The sequence below is a fragment of the Sander lucioperca genome, chromosome 5 (assembly GCF_008315115.2).
Source record: "Sander lucioperca isolate FBNREF2018 chromosome 5, SLUC_FBN_1.2, whole genome shotgun sequence".
NCBI lineage: Eukaryota > Metazoa > Chordata > Actinopteri > Perciformes > Percidae > Sander > Sander lucioperca.
The window spans coordinates 29,596,187-29,608,254 of record NC_050177.1 but is presented as its reverse complement, the minus strand read 5'-3'; the positions used below and the strand labels follow the sequence as shown (position 1 = coordinate 29,608,254).

The 12,068-nt window shown below is 41.2% G+C and overlaps 1 protein-coding gene and 1 long non-coding RNA gene across 2 annotated transcripts in view; both read left to right on the top strand.

Annotated features, from left to right (window-relative positions):
• Window positions 1–12,068, top strand: part of LOC116034886 (NLR family CARD domain-containing protein 3-like) — a 972,843-nt gene that overhangs the window by 450,215 nt on the left and 510,560 nt on the right. The gene's annotated exons all lie outside the window — the stretch shown is intronic.
• Window positions 4,219–12,024, top strand: LOC118495165. The gene is made up of 3 exons (XR_004897491.1): window positions 4,219–4,228; window positions 11,386–11,395; window positions 11,954–12,024. It is a non-coding gene; the product is annotated as an uncharacterized LOC118495165 (long non-coding RNA).

Here is a 12,068-nt window from a genome sequence, read left to right as displayed (position 1 = left end):
GTGTGTGTGTGTGTGTGTGTGTGTGTGTGTGTGTGTGTGTGTGTGTGTGTCTGTGTGTGTGTGTGTGTGTGTGTGTGTGTGTGTGTAACCTCCGTAGACGTGTGGAAAGTTCCTCGTGTTGCATTCACGGGACAAAGGAAGAACAAACACACACTGACAACAACAACCACAGTTACACAGAGAGAAGAAACAAAGCTCTTATTGTGAAAATCTGCTTCCTGTCAGGTGGAGCTGTGACTCATCAGGAAACAACTCACCTGAGTTCTTCTTCATCAACTCTTCTGACTGTTTGAAGAAACTGTAAGTTGCTGTTTGTTACTTTAACAACACGTTAGTCTTTGGTCTCTTCAGGGTTAGTTTCTGGCTCTGTAAAGTTAAATATAATGTTTCTACTTCACTTCTTATTTCCTGAGAAAGTTTGGACGACTCTTGTGTTGAAGATTAATCTCCATGTTGTAACATGAACTACTACAGAGGAGGTTTTAAATACTTTGCCAGGGGCCTGTTTCACAAAAGCAGAATATATAAATCCAGGATAACTGATAAAGCGAGGCTTGACCTGGTCTGATCTGAGCATCCTGGCGTGGTGAGTTTCACGAAGGTCTAGTCAGGCTGAGGAGGAGAGACTAGGTCTAGTCAGGCTGAGGAGGAGAGACTAGGTCTAGTCAGGCTGAGGAGGAGAGACTAGGTCTAGTCAGGCTGAGGAGGAGAGACTAGGTCTAGTCAGGCTGAGGAGGAGAGACTAGGTCTAGTCAGGCTGAGGAGGAGAGACTAGGTCTAGTCAGGATGAGGAGGAGAGACTAGGTCTAGTCAGACTGAGGAGGAGAGACTAGGTCTAGTCAGGCTGAAGTAATTCAGGTAGATGCGCGTCCACGACTTTCCTCAAAAGACCGCGAGGTCGATCACAGATTTCCTGATGCTAAAATGGAGAATACGCATTGTTCATACTTTATACAGAGTGAGCAGCAGCTTCTTGTGGAAGTATGATGACGTGAAACACATTATTTGTATAAAAAGAAAAGAAACACGGCCGCTGTAATGAAACAGTGAGAGAAAGTGTAGCAGACGATCACGGACCGACTGAATGAGTAAGCAGCCTAAATATATACATTAACTGACCACTGCTCTGAACTGGAGCCGTCATAATCATTCCATTCAAGGATTAGGCTACTAATCATTTAACAAATTAACAGTTGTACTCTTTGCCTTAAAAGTAAGCAGAAGATAATGTTACTCAGGAGAAAGATCCATTTTCTACAACACTAGAATATGATGCGTAAATATCTCGTTCACTCTGTTCCTCTCTCTCTCTCTCATGGGCTAACATATAAATTTCCTAAGTCATATTAACTTCCACTGCTCGCTTTTAATGCAAAGTGTACAACTGTTTGTTTTTGCAAATGACAGTGACTCATTGAATGGTCTCAGTTAAGAGCAGTAGTTCATAAATGTATATTTTTAGATATATCATTCAGTCTGTCCGCTATTATCTGACACGCGTTCCAGTGGATAGAGATCATTCATTTTTTAAGAAACATTTGCAAAAATATCACCATATAATACCACCCAGTAAATGTACCGGGTATTTATTTCAAATACAGGTACTACAGTATTGCTGGTATATTACAATAAGAACATACAGTAGTTGCTGGTTTGCAGCACACCAGTATGTGATTAACGTTACAGACGGTAGCTAGCTAGCTTTGTTTCTAGCTCCAGGCTAACTTCTTTCCTCCCACCTCCAGCTAGCTAGCTGTGCTCTGCTTTAGTCGGCTAATCTTGTCAGCTCGTCCTTCTGTTTCTTCCACTATCGGATTCTCCTGGGGTCAATGTCGAAACGTCTCGCAGCTTTTTCACCCGAGTTTTCCTCCGCATACTTTAAAACTCTTTTCGTTTTGTTGTTGAAAAGTCCGTCAATAGCACCAGAGTCCGTCTTTCTCTGCTAGCACTAAATGAGACCCGTGTTACATCCAATGTAGCTACTGCCATCTATTGGCACCTGTACGTTACTGCAAACTACACTTGGCTGAGTAACACATACAGCCGCATTGACTAAAATACCGGTTGGACAATAATCCAGAAAAACAAAGTGTGGAAAAAAGCATGAATATATTGTTGAATCTGTTAAATGAAATTGGTAGAAATGTACATTACAATGAACTTGAATTTTATTTAGACTTAATATTATATGAAAGGCATTTAGGAGATTATCCACACTATTTTTTCCCCGGCCTTAATTTGAGACCGGCCTTTATTTGTCCGTGTTGACCACGCCCCCGGCCACTATCAGAGGCCCGGCTTTTAATTGACTACCGGTTTTTATTTGAGGAAATACGGTATATGCCTTGCTCCCAATTATATATGTACATAGAAAATAAAGACACTGAATAAATTTGACTCTAAAATCTAGAAACTATGAAGATAATTAAGTGATAAATTCCATGCACACTGTAAACATAAAGGAACAGAGTATATTCATCAGTTATTCCCCCCCCAGCTAAATATAAGGTCAAAAACCAACGAGGTGTCCTCCCCCTGTTGTTACATGAATGTACAGTAGCCTCCATCACTAGATAGTTACTGGTCCAGTGAACTAAGACTATAATTTGGGAGGATTGTACAATTAGGATATGTTCTTTAAATTATAGTCCCAGTTTACTGGACAACACAACTTGTGTGCTAAGAATGCCAAATACAATGCACATGGAAGAGGAACAAACATGATCGTTATTGTTAAAGAATTAAAACAAAATGAATTGAATGAAAAGCACTGTATGTGTTGCCCTTAGTAACAGACTTCATTTAAAACACATTTAAAATGTTATCAGCCTTTTCTAATTATCTCAACAACTGCCATAATATATTCATCAAACTTCTAACAACAATATGAACAGCAGTCTTCATACAGCAATATAACAGATGACAACATTACCAATAATCAGTAACATTATAAATCATCATGTCGTTGTTTGTTAACAGTTAAAATAACTTTTAACTGAAGTTTAATTTCCTGTTTATCACTGCTGGTTGTTATGAAGAGTTACTGCTCCTCTGATCTCTGTTGGCACAGTGTTTCTGGTTCTACAGGATTCTTTCTGTCTCCTCCTCCTCCTCCTCCTCTTCCTCCTCCTCCTCCTCCTCTTCTTCCTCCTCCTCCTCCTCCTCCTCCTCCTGATGAAGCTGTAACAGGTTTGTTGTTTTGCTGTCAGAGACGAAGGTTTCAGTCGACAGACACGATAAGATGTCTGGGTGTCCCAGAGGTCTTCCAGGTGGAGCTGCAGCGTGAGAAACCCTCCAGTCAGAGCAGTCCAGTACGTTAGTCTTCACTTTTTCATTTTCATATTGTGTTGAGTTCAGGGAGCAGAGAGTCTGTCTGTTTTCTCTCCACGTTAGTTATCTGCTCAGCCAGCTGCTGGAACTTCACTCTGTGCTATTAGTACTTTTACTGCAGTAACATGTCTGAATACTGTAGAAAATTCAGGTAAAATACTGGCCCAAAGGCCAGAGGAAGATCTGACTCCAGTTTGACACTCTAATTCTTCAACCCGTCCCGTTTCACATCATTGTATGGTTCAGTAATGCATATTGTAAATTTCCTGGACTTATTTGGTGCTCATGCTAAACTTTCTGTGTATTCCAAGTCTATTACACACACACACACACACACACACACACACACACTCAATATTATAATGAAGTGACGGTTACACACTCACATTCCTATACTTATATGGAAATATATGGAAATTAACCAGTGAGCTAACTAACTGAATGTATACATTGACAGGGGATAGGGATGTTGTTCTCCACATGTCATGCCTACTGACTCACAGTTCTGAGCAACGCTAAATTTTACTTTAATACTAAGAATCACTTTCTCTGGGCCGAGCCTTCTCTTCACAGACACGCCCACTCTATGATAATCCATCCAGTTATTATCAGGCAGCTGATGTCCTGCAGGCCTGTCTGCTCTGACGCAGCCTTGTTGGCTGAAAACTTGTTCTGCATCTTTTCAGTGTAGCTCCTCTTGGCTCCTCTGATCTCTTTAGTCAGGGTGTTTCTGGTTCTCCAGGATTCTTTCTGTCCTCTTCCTCCTCCTGACCAAGCTGCCTGAGTTCAGCTAGAAACCGGTTAGTTCTGTCTCTCCTGTTAAATGATGAAATGCAGTGATGCCCCTTTGGCTCCCAGCCCTCAATGTGCTGTCTGTAATGTGGAGTTCTCTGCTGAGGTTTTCTCTGTTAACGTCCAGAGAACAGAGAAAAGAGAGTCTGTCTGTTTTCTCTCCACGTTAGTTAACTGCTCAGCCAGCTGCTGGAACTTCACACTGTGCTAGTAGTACTTTTACTGCAGTAACATGCAGGGCCGTAGCAGAAAATTCTGGGCCCTGTAGAAAGGCATTTTCTATGGGCCTAACATCTTTTTGGGCCCTCCTTACCTGAGGGCCCTGGGTACTCAGTCCCCTTATTCCCGCCAGTCCGACGCCCCTGGTAACATGTCTCAATACTTGCTTTAATCACAATAATCATCATCTATTGATACATCTCTGCCCCTGCATGGTGGAGGCTTGAGAGAGGGGCAAGTTTGGGATCTACATTTTCTGTTGACAGCAAGTTTCACAGAAAACTCAAAGGTGAACAATTCACCACATCCACGTTCATACAGTAGGCCATTTTTCATGCTACTAGATTATGTTGTTTTAGTTTTTTTCTATTTTCAAGTGGAAAATAAATCTGTAAACGCAAATCACGGAGTGGAACTGAATTATTCAAACTGTGCGTTATACAAGTGGTGATTGTTCCCTGACTCAGCCTCTCAGCAGCTTACGGAGGTTTCTAAGAAGTGGCTCCTCTTGTTATTGTCCTCCATTTATCTGACAGCGTGTTACTCTGCACATTCACAGTTTACACACAAAGTCTGAATCAGCAGTAAAACATGATGTAATGTTCCAGAGAATCAGCTCTCTCACTGCTACTTCTACATCAAGTACATTTAGTCACAGAGCAGGACGTTGGACAGAGTATTACTTCACCGTGTAGTATTAATAGTTTGGAGTACTTCTTCCACTGCGTCACTGAGTCTGTTTAACGATAAAGTTTGTTCATCACATTTTAAACATGTTGGAACTCGTCGTGTGGAAAGTTCCTCGTGTTGCGTTCATGGGACGAAGGAAGAACAAACACACACTGACAACAACAACCACAGTTACACAGAGAGAAGAAACAAAGCTCTTATTGTGAAAATCTGCTTCCTGTCAGGTGGAGCTGTGACTCATCAGGAAACAACTCACCTGAGTTCTTCTTCATCAACTCTTCTGACTGTTTGAAGAAACTGTAAGTTGCTGTTTGGTACTTTAACACCACGTTAGTCTTTGGTCTCTTCAGGGTTAGTTTCTGGCTCTGTAATGTTAAATATAATGTTTCTACTTCTCTTCTTATTTCCTGAGAAAGTGTTCAGGACTCTTGTGTTGAAGATTAATCTCCATGTTGTAACATGAACCAGTGTGAAAGCAAATGGAAAAACTGGTTTTGGGGGAGAGTAGTTATTAAATACCATGTTATTAGTAGAGTCCAGTCCTGAAGAAAAGAAACGGTCGTCTCCATCATAAAGAGAGACACACACAACTCTCATGGTTCTGATACAAGGGTCAAGGTGTGTGTGTGTGTGTGTGTGTGTCTGTGTGTGTGTGTGTGTGTGTGTGTGTGTCTGTGTCTGTGTGTGTGTCTGTGTCTGTGTCTGTGTGTGTGTGTGTGTGTGTGTGTGTGTGTGTCTGTGTCTGTGTGTGTGTGTGTGTGTGTGTGTGTGTGTGTGTGTGTGTGTGTGTCTGTCTGTCTGTCTGTCTGTCTGTCTGTCTGTCTGTCTGTGTGTGTGTGTGTGTGTGTGTGTGTGTGTGTGTGTGTGTGTGTGTGTGTGTGTGTGTGTGTGTGTGTCTCTAATGTTCCTGCTACAAGGTTCAAGGTTCAGCTTTATTGTCATTATCAACAGAATTGTCCAATGAAATGCAGTCATCATTTCCGGACTTTGGGCTAAAATATCGGACAAAATATGTCAAAAAAGCTGAGCTGTAAGAGTCTTGTAATCTGCCAATAGAGACATAAGAAATGTGAAAAAGGGTCTCAACTGTTCCACGTTGTGTTTTGCACCAAATTGTAACTATTTTAGACACTAAAAAAGTTAATCTGAGACCCTTTAGGTGTCTGTAGTGTGCAGTGAGGCCAGTTTCTTGTCATCTTAACTGCTGTTTAAGATCTATTTTGTAAATATTGTGTCATAATTTATTCACGTCACCTTTTGAAAAATGTGTAGCCATCTTAAATTGTTGTGCTAGGAATTAGAATTGTATTCATGAGTCTGTTAGTCTGAAACAACTTTGTGCATTCATTGGAAAGACAAACAGTGAGGTCATTACTTTGTCTTCTTAATTGCCCAATCTGAATAGTATTTCAATGTATGTTTATTTTTCCCATATCACATGACCTCTGACCATGTGACATGATGAAAACAGATAAGGGTCATGGGTCACTGCAATCAAATACACCTGAGGAAGGCCAACGTGTGGCCCAGATGTTGTGGGCCTTCTTTGCACTATTGAAGGATTTTTCCGGAGCATTAAGCTGTTGTGCAGACTTCACCTTCTTTGAACTAGTTTGTGTCTACAGTCTTTAAATCTTTCAGTCAGTAATGGAGCACCAACACAGCAGTCACTGACAACAACAACCACAGTCACACAGAGGGAAGAAACAAAGCTCTTATTGTGAAAATCTGCTTCCTGACAGGTGGAGCTGTGACTCATCAGGTAACAACTCACCTGAGTTCTTCTACGTCGACATTTTGGACTGTTTGAAGAAACTGTAAGTATCTGTTTGGTACTTTAACACCACGTTAGTCTTTGGTCTCTTCAGGGTTAGTTTCTGGCTCTGTAAAGTTAAATATAATGTTTCTACTTCTCTTCTTATTTCCTGAGAAAGTTTGGACGACTCTTGTGTTGAAGATAAATCTCCATGTTGTAACATGAACTACTACAGAGGAGGTTTTAAATCCTTTGCCAGGTGTTTATACGTCTGTCTGTCACAACCGTGAGGCTGCAGCTGAGTTTGAAGATGGGGGGGGGGTCCGAGCCTTTCTCCTGCTGTCAGAAAACACACTGTCTTCTCCACCAGCGTAAAGTCAGACACAACAGGACTCTACTGTTTCCTCTGGAACCTTTCAGAATAAAATGTAGTGACCTAAATGCCTCTGTTACTGTTGTAGTGATGTGTGGAGGAGGAGGAGTGTCTTCATGTCATTAAGTTTGGTCTTTAATCTTTCTGAGTGTTTATCATCTGATCTAGCTTTTCAAACGTTTAAGACACACATATTTGCACCTCAGTCTTCCACAAAACCTAGTACAAACACTGACAGGACAGAAAAGTGAGATTGATTCTCAGTCTTGGCTCTATTAGTCCAGATGTCATTTTATTGTGAAAATCTGCTCCTGTTGCAGCCCTTCCTGTCTGCTTCCTGACAGGTGGAGCTGGGACTCATTCCAGGGAACAGCTCACCTGTCAGAGATTTCTCTCCAGTCGGAGAGTGACCCTCTTCTTCATCAACTCTTCTTCATCAACTCTTCATCAACTCTTTGGAATGTTTGGAGAAACTGTAAGTTGCTGTTTGATATTTTTACAACACATTAGTCATTGGTCTCTTTCCAATGTTCCTGTTCTCCCAGAAAGATAATGAATGACAGAGCAGGATGAGCAGAGAGCAGAAATCATTCAGTGAAGAGATTCAGACTTTATTTTCTGCTTGATAGCTTCTAGTTTCTCCAGCAGCTTCTGGTTCTGGAGATTAAAAAGTGGTCTTCCTCTCTTTCTAACAGGACCCATCAGAGACCAGACCCTGCTGGACCTGGACCTGAACCCAGCTGTGTGTCCATGAAGAGTGTCCGGTCCATGGAGACACCACTACTTTAAAAAAGAAAGCGACCTGTAAGGGACAGGCCAATTAAAATGGAGGAGAGTAGAAGGAAGAGGCGAAGACAGACGGAAGGGGAGGAACATATTGAAAAAAAGAGCCGAAGAATGATGTGAGTTGTTGTAAAACCTCCAACAAACTAGAAGTAGTGTTGTCTCATTGGGTGTGTAGTCTTCTTGTAGAGGGTCTCTGTGTTTCCAGCAGTGTCGTCCAGGTGCACTCTGGGATATCTATGGCCCTGTTTTCACCTGGTATTAAAATCTGATCTGAGTGATCAGATCACAAGTGGAGAGCTTTGGTCCCAGGCCAACAACAGCACACTGAAACCACTTCAATCACTATACAAACAAGCCATAAAAACTTTAGATAAAAAAACTAAGTGTTTCCATCACTGCTTAATTTTGAAGAAGTACCAGCTTTTAAGCTGGGAAGACCTAATGAAATATGTAAACGTATGTCTGATATATAAAGTCACTCACAACCTAGCTCCACCGCCACTTGGAGCCTATATTAACAGAAGATCAGATACTGCACGAGTCACAAGGGGATCCTCAAGAGGAGACTGTGTTATTCCGCTGCGGAAAAGTTCTTTTAGTCAGTCAGCCTGGTCCATCAGAGGGTCAAGAGAGTGGAACTCAATCCCTTCCTCCACAGAGCTGTGGAGGAAGGTCTGGCTATAAGAGACTACTGAACATGACCCTCAATAAATGTGTTTTTCTATCAGGACCCAACAGAGACCAGACCTTGCTGAACCTGAACCTGATCCTGAACCTGAACCCAGCTGTGTGTCCTTTAAGAGCGACTTGTCAAAGGATTTTGTTTTGGATTTTAAATGTGATTCTGACAAAAAGTAAGTTGTTATTAGCATTCAGTTGTTAATAATGATGTATATCGCCTGTTGTATTATTATATTTGGTATAAGTATCAGTTCTTATCAGTAGTATTCAATGCTGCTTCCTATTTTTCTTTAGACTATCTACTGATGGAAGTTAAAACTGACAAACATTATTATATTTGAAGTATAAAATAGTTGTCTGTTAAAAGATTTTTTTCATATGCACATTTATCCGTGTTTGTTTCAGGATCCAGCAGCAGAGACCAGAGTCTCCTGAACCTGAACCTGAACCTGGACCCAGCTGTTTGTCCTTCAAGAGCGACCGGTCAAAAGAGCTTTTTGTTAAATTTAAACAAAGACATCCATCTAACGGAAAGTAAGTTATCAGTAACATATAATGAGATTCATACATATAGTATTTTAGAAGTATTTCTCATAGGCATCATTTCCATCAGAAACTTGATCGTATTAAGTTGCTGTGAGCTGCTAATTCACCTCTTATTATTTGGTATTTAGGTCTTTATTAGTGACAGCTTAGACATGAAAGGAGAGGGGGGGTGACATACAGGAAAGTGTCGCAGGTCAGAATCAAACCCACGACCTCCGCGTCGAGCACTGAGCCTCTATATATGGATGGCTCTACCACTAGGCCACCCAGGCACCCATATATTCACCATTTGTAATCACACAGCAGAACATGACGTCATCTGGGAGCTGACCGGGCAAAGAGAGCAGTCTTCCTCATTCAGACCAGTCTGCTGCTTTAGGAGTCCATTAGGCCAACCATGTTGATTCACGGTGGGGTCAGGAGTACCACCAACACTTTAATGTCATGTTCATCATTGACCTCTGCAGTCCCTCCCTTTGTGATGTAGATCTCTGTGAACATCTGTTTCTTTTTTCTTCTAATAAACAAAACATTTGTTACAAAAGATTTAGTCTATATCAGTGGTTCTCAACCTTTTTTGTGCCAGCGCCCCCCTATCCATTGTACAGGTCCCTAACCGCCCCCTATCAAATAAGATGTAGGCTAATTGCCCCGAATATTAATGATTACGCCCTAATATTAGGCCTTTTTACTGTTGTTACTATTGTTATCAAAAATAATCAAAAATTCATATCATTGAATGACAAACAACATATTTATTAGTTTCCCAGGTATCAAATAAACTATGTGAATAGAAATTATATCTACAGGTGTTTAAAAAAGGCAACCATTTGACATTCAATTTAAATTAGGTAACAGCAGCCAATCAGAACGACTAGATATGTAACATTCAAACTTTAATTAGGTATTACAAACACTCAACACACAACAGTAGCCAAACAGAAACAGCTAGCAATTCAACATTCAAATCTATATTTCATTCAAATCTAAATCTATAATCGAATTGTTCCAACGGAAAACAAGCTGCACTTATAAAGGGGTAAAAGCAGAAGGATTTACTGCCGAATGGAAATAAGTTTACAACCTTTTAAAGTTAGTGAGAGCCCTTTTTTGATGCTTAGAAGAGTACATGTTTGCTATTGCCTGTCTTGTGAGTAGGCTAAATAGCAAAAAAAAACATTTGGAGAAACTCAGCCCCACATCACGCTGAATTTTGAGGCGGTGTGAGAATCCCATACAGTAAACAGTGACATCACTGCCTCTATCGCTTCCACAAGAAAGTTCTAAAACACCAAACACAAGCCCTGAACTGCCCGGGAGTTTGTGGAACAGCTAAATGTTTGCCAAACAACAAAGCACAGTCGATAACGCTCGCTCGTCTCGTTTCTTTCTCTCTTTCTCCGTGAAATGAAGCTGCTTTCAGGTGCAGTAGGAAATGTGTTCTATAAACGATCTGACAAAAAACTGTTACTATGAAATATAAAGTGTACTTGTCCTACGTTGGGGGGTTAAAGAACACAACAAGACGTCGCATCACTCTGCGGCGATTGCTTTTTTTTTGTTATCTGAACGCAGCTTCACGCTGAAGTACAGAGCTCATTTAAGATGATGCTCTGACGTCCCGTTTCCATGAAGGCAGCACGGAGCTGCGCCAAACAAAGCTGACAGAAGCACAGAAGAGTTATGATCCAGTTGCAGTGCTGTGAACCGGCAGGTTTTAATTTTGCAGACCACTGTTTTTTGCAAGTAGTTTAAAGTGTAAACATGTATTTTTATTGTGGATCTTTGGTTTAAACTAGCTTTCAAACAAACGCCACCCAAGAGCACCTCAATGCCCCCCTTTCCAAAATATTGCTTCCAGCCCCGTCATCTTCTGAACGCCCCCCTGGGGGGCGGTACCAGCCCCGTTGAGAAACACTGGTCTATATCCACAACTTTCATTTCTGGGATTGCTCCGTTGCCGCCGGAAATTCCGCTGGATGTACCTCGTCTTCAGCCAGATGTCAATCCCCTTCCTCTGTCTCTGTGTTGGTGTTCTAAACTCTGGTGAATTTCTGAGGACTATGGTTAACTGCTCCTCAGATCTCTGCAGGGTAAATCCAGACAGCTAGCTAGACTATCTGTCCAATCTGAGATTTCTGTTGCACGACTACAACTACTTTTGAACCTACACATGTTCCACCAAAACAAGTTCCTTCCTGAGACTATTTAGCAGAGGCACCGTGGCTCCGTCTGGTGCTTAGCACCGCCCACGATGATTGTGATTGGTTCAAAGAAATGCTAATAAACCAGAGCACGTTGTTCTTGCATTCAGGAATGCTGTGTGGACTAGTCAGACCTTCCTCCACAGAGCTGTGAAGGAAGGCCTTGCTATAAGAGACTACTGAACATGACCCTCAATAAATGTGTTTTTCTATCAGGACCCAACAGAGACCAGACCTTGCTGAACCTGAACCTGATCCTGAACCCAGCTGTGTGTCCTTTAAGAGCGACTTGTCAAAGGATTTTGTTTTGGATTTTAAACGTGATTCTGACAAAAAGTAAGTTGTTATTAGCATTCAGTTGTTAATAATGATGTATATAGCCTGTTGTATTATTATATTTGGTATAAGTATCAGTTCTTATCAGTAGTATTCAATGCTGCTTCCTATTTTTCTTTAGACTATCTACTGATGGAAGTTAAAACTGACAAACATTACTAATATTTGAAATATAAAATAGTTGTCTGTTAAAAGATTTTTTTTATATGCACATTTATCCGTGTTTGTTTCAGGATCCAGCAGCAGAGACCAGAGTCTCCTGAACCTGAACCTGGACCCAGCTGTTTGTCCTTCAAGAGCGACCGGTCAAAAGAGCTTTTTGTTGAATTTAAACAAAGACATCCATCTAACGGAA